The sequence below is a fragment of the Castor canadensis genome, chromosome 7 (assembly GCF_047511655.1).
Source record: "Castor canadensis chromosome 7, mCasCan1.hap1v2, whole genome shotgun sequence".
NCBI lineage: Eukaryota > Metazoa > Chordata > Mammalia > Rodentia > Castoridae > Castor > Castor canadensis.
The window spans coordinates 96,872,087-96,886,614 of NC_133392.1; the positions used below are offsets into that span (position 1 = coordinate 96,872,087).

At 35.0% G+C, this 14,528-nt stretch overlaps 1 long non-coding RNA gene across 1 annotated transcript; it reads right to left on the reverse strand.

The window, feature by feature from the left end:
* Positions 1-564: 564 nt before the first annotated feature.
* LOC141424905 (uncharacterized) lies at positions 565-6,798 on the reverse strand. The gene is made up of 2 exons (XR_012449849.1): positions 6,647-6,798; positions 565-3,493 (listed from the first exon to the last, which is right to left on the reverse strand). It is a non-coding gene; the product is annotated as an uncharacterized lncRNA (long non-coding RNA).
* Between the last annotated feature and the right edge of the window lie 7,730 nt (positions 6,799-14,528).

Consider the following 14,528-nt stretch of genomic DNA (forward strand, 5'->3'; position numbering starts at 1 on the left):
AGAAATTATGAAAAAAGTGCAGAAGTCAATGAAATAGAGACCAAAAAAACAAACAAAAAATCAAGAAAACAAAAAGCTGGTTCTTTGAGAAGATAAACAAGATTAACAAGCTCTTAGTAAATCTGACTAAAATGAAGAGGGAAAAGACCCAAACTAATAAAATTAGAAATGAAAAAGGGAAGATCATAACAAATACCAAGGAAATCCAGGAAATGGATTAAGAACTACTTTGAAGACCTATATTCAGTTAAATTGGAAAAAGCTAGAAGAAACAGACAAATTTCTGGATACATATGACCAACCAAAACTGAACCAAGAGGATATTGATAACCTAAAAAGATCTATAACATGTAATAAAATCAAAAAGCAGTAAAGAGTCTCCCAAAAAAAGAAAAGTCCAGGACCTGATAGATTCACTCCTGAATTCTACTAGACCTTTAAAGAAAATTACCAATACTCCTCAAATGTTTCCATGAAATAGAAAAGGAAGGAATACTGCCAAACTCATTCTATGAAGCCCATATTACACATATCCCTCAAATAAAAAAGGACACAACAAAAAAAGAGAATTAAAGGCCAATGTCTTTAATGAACATGGATGCGCATGTCCTCAATAAAATATTGGCAAACTGAATTCAACAACATATCAAAAATATCATATACCATGATGATCAAGTTGGTTTCATCCCAGGCATTCAGGGTTGGTTCAACATACAAAAATCATTAAATATAATACAGCATTTTAACAGAAGCAAAGACAGAAACCACAGTATCATCTCAATAGATGCAGAGAAACCCTTCAGTAAAATTCAACATGCTTTCATGATTAAAGCTCTGATGAAACTAAGTACCTCTGCATAATAAAGGCTGTACATGACAAGCTTATAGCTAACATCATACTAAGTAGGAAAAAACTGAAAACGTTCCCTCTAAAGTCAGGAGTGAGACCAGGGTGTCACTTTCTCCAGTTTTATTCAACATAGTCTTGGAATTCCTAGCAAGAGCAATAAGACAGTGTATGCCATTTACTGGCAGGACCTGGGTGACCAAAACTGTAAAAAGATGAGGGGACTTCTGAGTACTGCTCAATGGCCACTTTAATGAAGTATACATTGCTTTTTATAAACTCTATTTACACAGAGAGCATTTGGTCAGAGAAAGCATGCCAAGTATTATGTGTCAAGGTTACATTAGTACAGGGAAGCACAATTAAAATTAACTCTTTGTTATGTCTCCTTTAAAATGGGAACAGAGAAGCAGGAGAAGCACACTGTCAACATAACTTTCTTATTTACATCTGAAGGACACGAAGCCATCTGGGAACATTGAATACTGTTTTTCTGGACATCTGGCTTTCTCACACAGGCAAGGTCTGGTCTGAGTCTTTTGTACCAGTTCCCTGGAGCTTTCTCACAAGGCCAGATGCTGACTCACACAGGCAAGGTCCCACTGCTGGCTCCGACAATTCCCCCTTTTTTATTTTTTAAACGTAGCAATCCCAATGTGACCATGGCTTCAGAAGTTTTGTAAGAATTTAATTGTCATTGGAGACAGGAGTATCCTATACAAAAAATGACAAGACAAACAATAAAAGTAATGTTGGCTCCTAATACACTATGCATAATGCTTTGAAGCCAAGACCTAGGATCCATACCTTGTAAAGCATCGCAATACCTTTTGCCAAGACTTCATAAGAAATGGCAGGCAATTTACTTTTGAATGTGTTAAAAAGGTCACTTTTTAATTCTTTCACATCTAAGGTGATATTACCTCTAAGATCTTGTAAATGGTATTTTATTTGTTCCCAACTATATCAGGAAGTATTATATTTTGCTGGAGTAACACAATACATAGCAACATTCCAATCACAAGAAAGCATTAATTGATGTTGTATGCTAACTATCTGATCCCCTAGCCATAATACAGCTTGTTTAGGTCTCCTATTTTGCTTTCTCTCTTTTCATTGATTTTACATTGGGTAGGCCATAGCATGTATGATTGATTTTGCCATTGTGCAACAAATTCATGTGTTTGAATGGAAGTCTGTAATGCTACTCCTGCCACGGCAGCAATAGTAACAATGGCAATCAGACCAACAATAGCAAGAATAATCCATTTGATAAATCTTTTTGTTCATGTCAATAATTTAGACACTACTTTAATCATTAAACCTTCTAAGGAAGAGTGTTGCCATTCTCTTGTTAAGTTTACAGGCATCCAAACATCTTTCCTTTCCCTTAATATAAACAATGCTTGAGAGGACCAATTAATAGACAAAGAATTGTTAACACAGGTGTATAATCTATAATCAAAGCAGTCAAAACTAAAAGTTCCAAGAGCTAAGACATGGTAAGCTAACACATGCTTGCATATAAAAAGATGCATTATAATCAAAGACATAATCAGACCAGGAATATTTGCTTCTGGAAAAGTTTCCTTTCCAACAGGTCATTGCTGTCAGAGGCAGCAACCAATTTCCAGATTTCAAGTTGCTCTGGATAAGTAATATTTTGTATTAGTAATTGGTGCCTTGGGGATGACATTCCCTCATCATGCCAGCCATTAGCTCTTTCATATGATGTTCTCTATGTAATGGACTATTTTGCCAAACAATTTTGTTAATATAATCAGAGATAATCCTATTCCAATCTTTGGGACAATTGTGTGCAAAGCATCCATGAGGGTACCAATCAATAAAAGAGAAATTATGAGTAGATACAAGTGACTTTCCAGTTCTGGCATGACAATTGCTCCAATGAGGAAGGGAATATTTCCAGTGTTTACAAGATATAGTCTCACATGTTGGGAGATTGTGTTTTCCCATGTTAGTATTATTAATTTCTGTAAAATTTAAAGACAATGTTTCAAGTAGTCCAATTTCTGTATGGCTTTCCTTTGTAGGAGGCAGTATGTTAAACCATGTTTGAATGCTTACAGGAAGACAAGGACCTGGATGACCAATGCACTAAGGCAGAATTTCATATCCCAAAGATATATTCATAGCAGTCCCTTCCTCTGAAGGGTGACTTGGTCCAGTACTTTTCCAAGGAGGAGGAAAGTGGGCAGAATCATTAGTAAAAACAATAGGTCCCCTTTCAGACCATTCCACTAATCTTAATAGAGGAGGATGGGGTATAAAGGCCCAATACACTTGTCCACTCACTGCAGATGTACAGGTAAGGATAGCAACCATGGCCAAAAACAGATTCTCTGGAGTAATGGGGCTTCCAGTGGATCATAAGACATTTTCTCCTTTTGCTGATAATGCTTTAATTTGTCCCCAAGTAAGGATGGAACTTTTCATATAATATAGATGAGAATGTTTCTTCTTAAAAGTAAGAGCATGTATCTTGTATGTAGCCTGTTCCATTTGTTTGTCCTTAGGAGTCTCCCTCTGAGGGGCGGTCATCACTTTGTTGGACATGTTCATTGGTTTTCCTGAGCCTGATGCTCTGAAGAGGAACCCATAATGTTTCAGAGGGTCCATGGACATCTGTAGAAACACAAGCATAACCTTTGCCCTTTTTAAGTAAGAGCCCAGGCAACCAAGAGTTAAAAGATTTATACCAAATTGGGATTTGTATGTCTGGCAAAGAGGGAGGTTCACCAAAATGTTTATCTGTTGTAGTCAAAATATCACCCTGTGGTAAATTTTAAAAATTTAAAGTGAAAAGTGTTAATGCTAAGGTATCTCAGGGGGTTCCCCCTTTTTTATTTTTTAACAACTGTGTTTTTAAAGTTCTATGTGCCCTTTCAACAATAGCTTGTCCTTGTGGATTATAAGGGAGGCCAGTGACATGAAAAATGTTCCATTTTTTACAAAATTGTTTAAATCGACAACCTGTATAAGCAGGTCCATTGTCTGTTTTAAGTTTAGAAGGCACTCCTATAACTGCAAAACATTGTGAAAGAGAATCAATGAAGGCAAAAACATTTTTATTACTTTGAGGAACAGCCCAAATGAATTTAGAATAAGTATCAATAACAACATGTAAATATGGTTGCTGTGGAAAAAAGGTTATGTAAGTCACATCCATTTTCCATAATTCATTAGTACATAGACCTCAAGGATTAATACCAGACAGGTGAGATCTACAATGTAAAGGAGGACGTACAGGACAAGCACATATAATCGGTTGGCATTAGTATGTAAATGCTGATGTTGTTTTTCAGGGGATGAAAACACTGCACATGTAAGTTTATCTGCAATCTCATTTCCTCACACTAGAGCGCCAGGCAAATTAGAATGAGCCCTAATATAAGGGATGAGTGCAAGTCTGTATTAGATGTTGTAATGTGGATAATAATGTTTTCATAGCTTTATGAGTACTAGAAATAAGAGCAGTTTCAACAGTAGGAAACAGTCCTACTACGTAAGTTGAATCTGAGACAATATTTAATGGTTTATTTATAATTTTTTGTAATAAATAAATCAGAACTGCTAATTCTACCTGTTGTGCAGAAGAATAATTAGCTTGAATAGTTTCATGTAAGTCAGATCCATGTATGCCTCCCTTACCAGATTATGCTCCATCTATATTATAAACTGAAGCATGAGATACAGGATTTAATTTTATTATAGTGTTAACAGTAAATGGAGTTCATTTTTAAAAATCCCACAACTTACCTGCCAGGTAATGATTACCTATATATCCATAATAATTACTTATACTATTACTTAAATTATCATTAAGGGGTAACAGATTGTTTGTTAGTAAGGGGAAAAATAATGAGTTGTGGATCAAATTCCAGAATCTGTAGGCACCTTGTTTTTTTCCTGTGTAATTAAAGATGATATATTATCAATATATGAAGATAACACTTTAGCTTCTTTTTGTTTTAAATGTAACCATTTTAAAGGAGAGTTCTCTTGGGCTAAAATTCCTGTAGGAGAATGTGGAGAAGGAAATATTAACAAGGAAAAAAGGATCAAATTTTGTTAGAAAGGCAGTCCATAACCGTGACCCAAAAAATTGTAATTCATTTTCAGCAGCAGATGTTAAAGTCCGAGGGCTGTCCAGGGAGGTATCACCTTCTAAGATAGAAAACAAATTAGTAAGTTCATTACTTGGTATACCTAAAAAAGGATGAAGCCAATTAATGTCTCCTAGTAACTTTTGAAAGTCATTTAGAGTTGTTAATGAGTCTGTTTGTATGGCAGATTTTTGAGGACAAACAGTGAGTTGCTCAACTGCATGACCTAAATATTGAAAAGGAGTAGTAGTTTGTATTTTTTCAGGAGCTATTACCAATCCTCCTATTTGTAAAGCTTTTTGTGTGGTTTCAAAATTTTTATGTAATTGTTTAGAACATGCATGAGAAATTAAAATGTCATCCATATAGTGGATGATATATGCATCAGGAAATGTCACTCTAATAGGCTGTAACATTTTTCCTACAAAATACTGACACATAGTGGGGGAATTTGTCATACCCTGTGGCAGCACTGTCCATTGATATCTCTGTAAAGGTTCTTGCTGATTTAAGCTAGGAATGGAAAATGCAAACCTTTCCCTATCTTTGGGATGTATAGATGTAGTATAAAAGCAATCTTGTAAATCTAAAACAATCAAAGGCCATTCTTTAGGAATACATGCCGGAGTAGGCAATCTAGGTTGTAAATCTCCCATAGTTACCATAGATGCATTTATGTTTCTTAAATCTATAAGAAGTCTCCATTTTCCAGATTTTTTCCTAATAACAAACACTGGGGAATTCCAAGGAGAAAAAGAAGGTTCTGTGTGTTTGTGCTCTAATTGTTTTTGAATTAATTTTTTAAAGTCTGCAATTTTTCATTATTTAGGGGCCACAATATGAAAGTCATAGGGAATCTACCCAGATTGCTCCATCCTGCCAAATATTCTCTACAAAAAGGAGAAGCAGGACCATAAGTTACACAAGCCTTTTTAAAGTCCTTTATAAGATTCATATCCAATCTATTATAAGTGTTATTGCTATTCATATAAAACATAACAGGAAATAGCAGTCACAATTCATGTGGCCATGGGGGGATAGGAATGTGAGCTGCTAATGAAGAGTCATTCTTTCTTTCCAAGCCCTTGTCAGGGCAAATATGTAAGTAACACATTTCCTCTTCAATGTTTCCCCTTTCAGGATGTTTTTTCCAATCCTCCTCCTCTGGGGGAGGAGGAAAAAAATCAGCAGTTTCTCTTGGGGGAGCCATTGCAATTGCTGGCACTGCAAGCAGCAGTTTACATTCAGCTTCCTCCGGCACAGTAAAGCCATGACTAAAGCACCTTTTACTTTCCTTAGTGATTTTTTCCATATCGCCTGTATCTAATTCATACTCATGAAGGGAGGCTACAGTATCTTTTTCTAAATTTTCTTCCCTTCTGTCTCCTCCAAGTATAAGAATTACAGATTTAACCAGAGCCCATGTTATCCAAAAATGAACAGGTATCTTTTCTCCCTGTTTGTATGCCTTTTCAACATTTTTACATGCTTGCTCCCAAACTTCTTCATCTAAAGGAAACCAAGGATTATACTCACAAATTACTTCTAAGCAGTCCTTTAACTGCTGTTTGGAAACTCGAGCTCCTCCTCATAATAAAAAAAATGATGCACAAGTGAAAGAAAAGGCTGGACTGGACTCTGCACTGATTTTGTCCCATCTTGTCTCACTTACCTCCTTCTGTGAGGGTCTTTGAGTCACTTTCAAAATTCTCCTTCAGGTCCCTGTTCAGGCACCAACTGTATGCCATTTACCAGCAGAAGCTGGGTGACCAAAGCCGTAAAAAGATGAGGGGACTACTGAATCCTGCTCAATAGCCACTTTAATGAAGTCGATGAAGGAACTCAATATAAGACCTGAAACTTTGAAGCTAGTGCAGTAAAGAGCATGGAATACACTGGAATTAATAGGCACAGGAAATGTTTTCTTCAATAAAACTCAAATGGCTCAACAATAAAAGAAAGGATTGACAGATGGGATTATGTGAAATTAAAAAGCTTCACACACAACAGAAATGGTGTCAAAATTGAAAAGGCTGCTCATAGAATGGGAGAAAATCTTTGCCAGCTACACATCTGTGAAGGGTTTTATGACCTGCTCAAAAATAAATAAATAAATAAACTCCCCCAAATTCAATGACCCAGTGAAGAAATGGGCAAAAGATCTGAACAGAACTTTCTCAAAGGAAGAAATCCAAATGCCAAACAGAAAAAAACAGATGAAAAAATGTTCAACATCCCTGATAATAAAGAAAATACAAATCAAAACCACATCAAGATTCTACCTCACTCCTGTTAGAACACAAAAACACAAACAACAACAAATGTTGGCGAGGATGTGGAGGAAAAGGAACTCTCATACATAGCTGATGGGAATATAAGCTTGTATAACCACTATGGAAAACAGTATGAAGACTCCTCAGAAACCTAAAAATAGAATTGCCATACTCTCCAGCAATTGTACTCCTAGGGATAGACCCAAAGGAATGTAAGTCAAGTTACAACAAAGTCACCTGCACACCCATGTTTTTTGCAGCATTATTCACAATAGCCAAGCTATGGAAACAGCCAGGATAAGCCACTACTGACAAATGGATTAAGAAAACTTTGGTACTTATATACAATGGCATTCTATTCAGCCACAAAGAAGAATGAAATTTTGTTATTTGCATGTAAATGGAGGGAGTTGAAGAACATCATCTTAAGTGAATTTTGCCAGGTTCAGAAGGCCAAAAAGCCATATGTTTTCTCTCATATGCAGAATATAGACCTTACACAAATACAGCAATATTATGAAAACCAGATCATGCTAAAGGGAGGTCAGATACGAGAGGGGGAGGGTAAAAGAAGGAAGTTAAAAGGTGATGTACTCCCTATATAAAAATGAATATACAACTTTTAAACTGGTTGAAACAGCCATAACAGACTAAGGTAGAAAGAAGAAAAATAGAAGAAATGAACCAAATTGTGTGATAATACACATACACATGGAAGTGCTTCAAGGAAATTCCCTGTGTAGCTATCTTAAACAAGCAATAATGTCATTTATTTTTCCTTTGTTTTGCAAAATTGGAGAACAGGAAGGAGGAACAGATCCTGCCTGGGGAGGGGAAAGGGTTTAATACCAATGGGAGGGGGGAGGAGGTAGGAAAAGGGTGTAAAAGGGTGAATGTGATGCAAATACTGTGTACACATGAAAGTAAACAGAAAAAAGACACTTGTTGAAACTATTTCTCAAATGGGGGTGGGGGGATAATGGAGAATGAGGAGTTTGTAAATTTAAATACAATATATTTGATATATTGTAAGAACCTTTGTAAATGCCACAATGTACCCCTAACCAGCACAACAATAAAATAATTTTTTAAAAAGAGAAATCTTATGAATGTAAACAATGTGGGAAATCTCTCAGTTTTTCCAGTTGCTTTTGAACATGTGAAAGAAATCATTCTGGTCAAAAACCCACGAATGTCAACAGTGTGGTAAAACTCTCAGTTCTTCCAGTCCCTTTCAATTTCTTAAATGAACTTTTACTGGAGGAAAAATCCTATGGATGAGAATAATCTTCTAAAGCCTTCAGTGGTCACGGTTGCCTTTCAAGACAAGAAAAAAACTCATTAATTGAAGAAAACTCTATGAATGTAAACAATGTGGTAAGGCTTTCAGTGGTCTGTTACTTTTCAGATACATGAAAGAAATCATAGTCAAGAAAAGCCCTATGAATGTAGAACAATTGATAAAACTCCTGCTTGTCCCAGTTCCAATCAATTTTTAAAAAAGAATCAATACTGGAGAAAAGCCCTATGTATAGAAGCAATGTGGGGAAAATCTGAGACCTCAGTTACCTTCAAGTACATGAATGCACTCATGATGAAGACAAAGCTATCAATGTAAGCAATGTGGAAAGGCCCTTAGAGAGCTTGATTCCTTGTGAATAAATGAAAGAACTCACATAGGGAAAAACTCTATGAATGTAGCAAAGCCTTCAGAAATCACAGTTCCTTTTAAGGATCCTATATAATTCCCTAGTCAACAGACACAAAATGGCAGACTGGATTAAAAAAAACAATATCCAAACATTTGTTCCCTATAATAAATGTACCTCATTGACAAAGAAAAACAGTCTTAAAGTAAAGGGATAGAAAAGATTTTCAAGTAAATACAGCCTGGAAGCAAATAGGATTAGCTATACTTATATCTGACAAAGATGACTTCAAACTAAAATTAGTAAGAAGAGATAAAGAAGGTCACTTCATATTGATAAAGGTAACCATCCAACAGGAGGGTTTAACAATTGTAAAAATATATGTGTTGAAAATGCACATCCAGTTTCATAAAAGAAACACTACTGGACATAAAAGCTCAGATAGACCCCAACAAAATAATAGTAGGCAACATTAATATCCTATTCTCACCAATAGATAAGTCATTCAAACAAAAAGTCACCAAGGAAACTTCAGAATTAGTTGATGCTATACATCTAATAGAATTAATAGACATCTATGGATTATTCTATCCAAAAGCCATAAAATGCATGTTCTTCTCTGCATCCATTGAGCTTTCTGTAAAATAGGTAATATTTTAGAACATAAAACAAATCTTGCCAAATATAAGAAAATTGTAATAAGTGACTACATTTTTATCAGAACACAATGGAATTAAACTAGATATCAATAAAAATGGAAACTTCAGAAAATATTCTAGTACAGGGAAACTCAACAATTCGTTTTTGAATGTCCAGTGGGTCATTGAAGATATAAGGGAGGAAATAAAAACTCCTAGAATCAAATTAAAATGAAAACACAACTTACCAGAACCTTTCGGATACTGCAAAGGCAGTGCTAAAGCAGAAGTTTATAGCTATGAGTGCCATCATTAAAAACTCAGAGAGATTCCAAATAAATAGACTAATAATATACTTCAAGCTCTTAAAAAACCAAAAACAAGCCAAACCCTAATACAGTAGGTGGAATGAAATAATAACGGTCAGGGCAGAAATTAACAAAATGGAAAATAAAGGAACAATATAAAGAAACCAATGAAACAAAAAGTTGATTCTTTGAAGAGGTGCAGAAGATTGACAAACCTTTAGCCAAACTAAACAAAAGATGGAGAAGACTCAAATTAGTAGAAATAGAGATGAGAAAAGGACCATCACAAAAAAATACCAAAGAGATTCAGAGGATCTTTGGGGATACTTCAAAAACCTACATTCTAATGGAGTAGAAAATCTAGAAGAAATGGTTAAATTTCTAGATGCATATGACCTACCAAACTTAAAGTAAGATGATATAAAACTTAAACAGCTGTTTAACAAGTAATGAAATTGAAGCAGTAATAAAGTCTCTCAATAAAGAAAAGCACAGGACTAGTTTGATTCACTTCTGAATTCTCCTTTAAAGTGCTGACACCAATGTCTTCAAACTACTCCATAAAATAGAAAAGGAAGGAACACTACTAAACTAATTCCATGAAGCAAGTATTACGTTGGTACCAAAACCAGATAAGAACAGGACAAAAAAATTTTTCAAAACTACAGAGCAATTTTTCTGATGAACATAGACATAAAAATTCTCAAAAAAATACTTGCATACTAAATTCAACAACACGTTAAACAGATCATATACCATAATCAGTTGGTTTCATTCCAGGATGATTCAACAGTTCACAATCATTGTAATACAGCATAGAAACACAACCAAGAACAAAAGTCACATGATCATTTCAATAGATGCAGAAAAACCATTGACAAAATTCAACATAACTTCAGGATTAGTCTTGAAAAAAAGTGGGAATATAAGAAATATACCTCAACGTAATAAAGACTAACTATATGACAAGCCTATAACCAACATTATAAATAGGGAAAAACTGAAATCATTTCCTCTAAAGTCAGGAACATAACAGGATGTTCTTTCTTTCCACTTTTATTCAATTTTGTGCAGGAATTCCTAGCCGGAGCAATACAGACAGGGAAACAAATAAAAAGGATTCTGATAGGAAAGTAATTATTCTAATTATCCTTATTTGCAGATGATACACTCTTATAATTAAAAGTTTATAAAGACATTATCAAAAGAAAAAAACTCTTAGATATGATAAACCCTTTTTGCAGAGTAGCACAATATTTTTAAAAATCAGTAGGTTTTCTATATACTGATAATGAACAGGCTGAGAAAGAAATCAGGAAAAAGATTCTATTCACAATACCCTCAAAAAATTAAATACCTAGGAATAAACCAAGCATAGGAGGTGAAAGATCTCTACAATTAAAAGTACAAAATCTTGAAAAGGGACATTTAATAAGTTCCTAGAAGATGGAGAGAACTCCCATGTTCATGGATCAACAGAACTAATACTGTGAAACATGGCTATGCTGCTGAAAGCAATCTACAGGTTCAATGAGAGCATCATCAAAATTCCAAAGTTGTTTTTCACAGAAATAGAAAAAACCATTCTAAATTTCATTTGAAAGCACAAAAGAGCTCAAATAGCTAAAGTACTAGAGCCAGAGGTACTACAATACTTGACTTCAAATTATACTAGAGCCATGGCAACAAAAAAAAGCATGGTACTGGCAACAAAAGCCAACATGTAGATCAAAAGAATAGAATAGAAGACGCAGAAATAAGCCCACACAGCCATAGCCATCTGATATTTGACAAAGGAACCAAAAACCTATGTTGTGGAAAAGACAGCCTCATGTATAAGACTGAAACTAAATCTCTATCTCTCACCCTGCACAAAAATTAATTCAAATGGATCAAAGATCATAGTGAATGGTCTGAAACTTTGAAGCTGCTAGAGGAAAACATAGGAAAAGACTCCTGAGGATGTATGTGTAGGTAATGATTTTCTGAAGAGAACTTCAGTCACTCAGGAAATAAGAATAAGGTTTAATAAGGATTGCATCAAGTTAATAAGCTTCTAGACAGGAAAGGAAACAGTTAAGACAATTTAAAGAAAACCTATAAAAAGGGAAAAAATCTTTACCAGTTATTCATCACATAAAGAACTAATATTCAGAATATGTAACGAGCTAAAAAAAATTAAACACCAAAAGAAAAATAATCCAATTAATGAATGAGTAAATGAACAGTTTTCAAGTACAAATGGTTAATAAATATATGAAGAAAGGTTCATTAAGATTGAGACATTGAGATTCCATCTCACTCAAGTTAGAAAGGCTATCAAGAAAACAAATACTGGTGAGGATGCAAAGAAAAAGGAACCCTTACACAGTGCTGATGGAAATGTAAATTAGTGTAGCCACTATAGAAATAACTATGGAGGCTCCTTAACAAAATAAAAAAGTGCTACTATATGATCCTGCTATACCACTCCTAGGCATATATCCAAAGGAATTTAAGCCAACATACAATCAAATTCCTGCACATCCAATTTTATAGCAGTGCTATTCACAATTGTCAAAATATGTAATCAACCTATGTGTCCAACAACCAATGAATGGATAAAAAAAATTGTGGTATATATATACATGATGGAGTATTATTCAGCCATAAGCAGGAATGAAATTGTTATTTATGGGAAAATGGAACTGGAGATCATCATGTTAAGAAAATTCAGCTAGACCAAGAAAGACAAATATTGCATGTTCTCTCTCTTATGCAGAATCTAGTCCTTAAAAGTGAATGACAGAATATAAAACTGGAACTTTTTGTGGGTTGGCATTAGCAGAGGGGGAAGACAAATGGAAAGGGGGAAAAGGGTGACCATGGTGGTCATAATAACAAAACCTATTTAAATTATTTTTAAAGGGGGGAGGGGCGTGAGAAGGAATAATAGAGGGGTGAATTTGATCAAAATACATTGTATGCATGTATGGAAATCACAATGAAATATAAAAGGAGGTTTCCTTTTATTGTTTTTTTTTATTGTTGTGCTAGATGGAGGTACATTGTAGCACTTACAAAGATTCTTACAATGTATCAAATGCATTATACTTGAATTCCTCCCCTCACTGCTCTCTCTCATGTCCCTCCCCTGATTCCTGAAACCATTTCAACAGGTACCATTTTGCATTAACATACATGTGAATACATTTTTTGCAGTGTATTCATTCTCTTGCCCCTTTCCCTGCCATTTCCCCCATCCCACCAGTGCTATTCCATTGTGTATAAATACCACATTTTCTTAATCTGCTCATTAGTGCTGGGGAATCTTGGCTGTTCCCATAATTTAGCTATTGTGAATAGTGCTGCAATAAATATGGGTGTGCAGGTGCTTTGGTATTAACCTGACTCACATTCTTTCAGGTATTTCCCTAGGAATGGTATTGCTAGGTCATAGGCAGATCTATTTTTAGTTTTTTAAGGATCCTCCATATTGTTTTCATAGTGGCTGTACTAGCTTACATTCCCACCAGCAGTGTATGAGGGCTCCTTTTCCCTCACATCCTCCCCAACATTTGTGGTTGGTGGTGTTCTTAATGGAAGCTATTCTAACAGGAGTGAGGTGGAATCTTAATGTGATTTTGATTTGCATTTCCTTTATGACCAGGAATGGTGAACATTTTTCATGTGTTTTTTATCCATTTGCACTTCTTCATTTGAAAAAGTTCTGTTCAGTTCAGTTACCCATTTCTTTATAGGGTTATTGAATTTTGGGGAGTTTAGTTTTTAAGCTCCCTATATATCTGGTTATCAGTCCCTTGCCTGATGTACAGCTAGCTAAGATTTTCTCCCATTCTGTGGATGGTCTCTTCGATTTAGAGACCATTTCTTTTGTCGTGCAGAAGCTTTTTAATTTTTATGTAGTCCCATTTGTCAATTCTTTCTCTTAGATGCTGAGCTGCTTGAGTTCTAATAAGGAAGTCTTGACTATGTCTATTGCTTCCAGTGCATTCCCTACTCTTTCCTGTATTAGCTTCAAGATTTCATGTCTGATATTAAGGTCCTTAATCCATTTAGAGTTGATATTTGTACAGGGTGACAAGCATGGATCTAAATTTCAGTTTTCTGCATGCAGATATCCAGTTTTCCCAACGTATGTTTTTGGCATCTTTGTCAAAAATTAGGTGGGTGTAACTGCAGGGATTCATAACTTGGTCCTCTATTCTGTTCCACTGGTCTTCATGTCTGTTTTTGTGCCAGTATCATGCTGTTTTTATTTCAATTGCTTTGTAATATAGTTTGAAGTCAGGTATTGTGATAACTCCAGCATTGCTCTTTTTGCTCAGTATTGCCTTGGCTATTTGTGGTCTTTTGTCTCTCCAAATGAATTTTAGGGTTGATTTTTTCATTCTCTGTGAAGAATGCCATTGGGATTTTAATGGGAATAGGATTGAACATGTAGATTGCTTTTGGTAGTAGAGCCATTTTTACTATGTTGATTCTACCAATCCATAAGCATGGGAGATCTTTCTACCTTCTGTAGAATTCTTCAATCTCTTTCTTCAGTGGTTTGTAGTGTAACTTGAAAAGGTTATTTACATCCATTGTTAAGTTTATTCCTGGGTATTTGGGGATTTTTTGAGGCTATTATATATTCTTTATTAGGAATAAACTCCTAATTAATAGGAATATATTCCCATATTC